We start from the raw sequence: 2931 nt of genomic DNA on the forward strand, positions 1-2931 counted from the left end.
AGCTTGAGCACTCCTGAATTTTTAGGGTGTTCAAATCTGGAAGGCAGGTGCTAGATTCCCTTTCTGAATATTAGCTAAATCTGGAAAAGAAAAGTCAGTTTCTGCTTCCATGGCTCAGAAGTGTAAATCCTCCTACGTGCCTGGTACTCTATCTAAAGCTGCCCAGGTCCTAGTAGAGCCTCCCCTCCCTTACTTTTCATTTTAAATTCTAGTGGGATCTCCCTTGCTAGGCTTCAGACAGAGAGGTGCACTGTCCATTTAGTCCACCCAATTCTTTCTTTGGGGGAGAGCCCAGGGCTGGGGCGGCAGGAGGTGCGGATGCGGGGGAGGTGGGAGGGGAGAGAGCCCAGGGCTGGGGCGGCAGGAGGTGCAGGTGGGGGCCAGAGCTGGGGCGGCAGGGGGTGCGGATGTGAGGTGGGGGGAGGAGAGCCCAGGGCTGGGGTGGCAGGAGGTGCAGGTGGGGGGAGAGCCCGGGGCTGGGGCAGCAGGGGGTGTGGGCGGGGGAGAGTCCAGGGCTGGGGCAACACGGGGGTGCAGGGGGAGCCCAGGGCTGGGGTGGGGGGTGGCAACAAACCTAGAGCTGGCTCTGTCCCTACCATTCACAGCAAGCTGCAGCATGAGGTTTCAGTTCCACACTTCTTCCCCCTCCTTTTCCTGTTAATTGTGGCCGAGGGAATGCTGGGAAATGTAGTTATTTCCCTGCTCCAGGGCTGGCTCTATAGGCAGGGAACTAACCAACGAACTACAGCTCCCAGGGCCCCCTGTTGGTTCTCAGCTCCCATGCTGGATTCTTGCGCCCCTGCAAATTTGCCGCCCCAAGCAACTGCTTGCTTTGCTGGTGCCTAGAGCCGGCCCTGGTTTCTAGGTTAGGACTGGATTAGGAAGGTGCCGGTGGGTCAGGACTCAGGATACATCTACAGCTCAAACAAAGGTGTGATTGCTGCATGGGTGGGCATTCCTATGCTGGCTTTAATCTACCTAGCACGGGTAACAACATCAGTGGGGACATGCTGGCCTGGACTGCAGCACAGGCTGGTAACCAGAGTAGGTACCCAGGGTCCCTGGCGGATATTTCTGTGCAGCCCAGGTCTCTAGCAGGACATGTGCTGTTTGCTCCCCACCCATGCCCAGCCTGCTGGGCTACTACTTTTAATTGCCAGCTGTTGTGGAATTGTGCTGGCCCAATCGTTTGTGTGAGTTCTCCTCCCACTCCATCTGAGTGTGGCTTCACTCTATATAACCCACTCCAAGATGGGCAGGAGGATCAGGGTGAGGTTCAGCTCCACAAAGGCTGGGATCCATCGCTCTGATGACAGCGAAGGAAGAAGGACTTGAGTGAGTTGCAGGAATTTCCATGAGCCAGGAGAGAACAGTGTCACATGGGGCTGCAACTGCAAGGTTTGTTTCTGGGAGGCAGCATGATCTAGTGGTTACAGAAGAGAGGAGGGGAGTCAGGACTCCTGGATTTACTCTCCAGCTCTGGGTGGGGAATGGGGAATAGTGGGTTAGAGGAGGTGGGGGCTGATCTCAGCTGGGCTCTGTACAGCACCTAGCACAATGAGGGGCCCATCTTGGTCAGAGTCTAAGACACAGGACACCTGGGTACTATCCATGGGTCTGGGAGGGGAATGGGAACAGTGGGATAGAGAAGGGGGCCCTGATGCACCGGGCCCAATGGGATTGGAATAATGGGAATGGTTCTGGAGGCAGAGCTGGGTGGGAGGGGATCATAAAATGGGAAGAAGCTTTGGGAGCAGAGTGAGGTGGGAGGGGATGATGGGAGGGGCTAGGTCCCAGGAGGTTCCATGGAGGAGGCAGATCCCCGGCCTACGCTGTCTCCATCCATCTCCCTCCTCTCCTAATGCTGGTTGATCCAGTGACGGACATGGACATGGCCACGAGGGGACCCTGCCCTGCACTCCTGCTGCCCCTCGTCCTGCTGGCTGCCTGCCTGGCTCTGGCCAGAAGGATGCCTTGGGTCAGTCATAGACTCATAGACTTTAAGGTCAGAAGGGACCATTATGATCATCTAGTCTGACCTCCTGCATGATGCAGGCCACAAAAGCTGACCCACCCACTCCTGGAATGACTCAGCAGTTGAAGTCCCCAAATCATAATTTAAAGACTTCAAGTCTCAGAGAATCCTCCAGCCAGCGACCCCTGCCCCATGCTGCGGAGGAAGGCGAAAAACCTCCAGGGCCTCTGCCAATCTACCCTGGAGGAAAATTCCTTCCCGACCCCAAATATGGCAATCAGCAAAACCCCGAGCATGCGGGCAAGATTCTCCAGCCAGACCCACATTGACCATTGATACTAATTACCAGCGATGGCACGTTATTGACCTATTGACTAAAATCACGTTCAGTCTGAACAATATATTCAAAAAGTACCACGTGGACTTCCCACCGACCCCAGGACCCGACCCCAGCACCTACTGCAATGGAATGATGAGGGATTGGGGAATACACTGGAAGCTGCTCCACATCTTCATCCACACGCCTATCCCAGCCATCAACAGCATCTGCTTTGGGGACGGGACACCCATTTTTTGGCGGCCTACGAAAGAGCATGAATTTCTTCCCCACCACCACCTGCAGATACAACCCAGTAAGATTCTCCTACAGTGGAACAGCCATTTCCTGGAAACTCGTCATCGCCTGCTGGAATGGGCTTCCTCTGCTCTATGTGGAGAAGATGAAGGGCCAAGCCTGGGCATGGAGGGCTGGCAGGGGATCCTCCTGCTTCCTGTAACCTGACTCTTTCCCTCCCACACCAGTCAGAGAACACAGCTCCTGAAGCGCCTCTAAACACTGGTCATATTATCCAGATGTATCTACCCCTCACCTCCTGCTGCCCCTAGCGCCCATTATACAGCATAGCCTCTCCTTCCCCTCCCACACACCCTCTGCTGCCCCTAGTGCCCAATATACA

At 55.4% G+C, this 2931-nt stretch overlaps 1 pseudogene; it reads left to right on the forward strand.

The window, feature by feature from the left end:
* Positions 1-1891: 1891 nt before the first annotated feature.
* LOC112116154 lies at positions 1892-2751 on the forward strand (annotated as a pseudogene).
* The last annotated feature ends 180 nt before the right edge of the window (positions 2752-2931 follow it).

This window comes from Terrapene carolina, unplaced genomic scaffold (genome assembly GCF_002925995.2).
Source record: "Terrapene carolina triunguis isolate 2854851 unplaced genomic scaffold, T_m_triunguis-2.0 Scaffold612, whole genome shotgun sequence".
NCBI lineage: Eukaryota > Metazoa > Chordata > Testudines > Emydidae > Terrapene > Terrapene triunguis.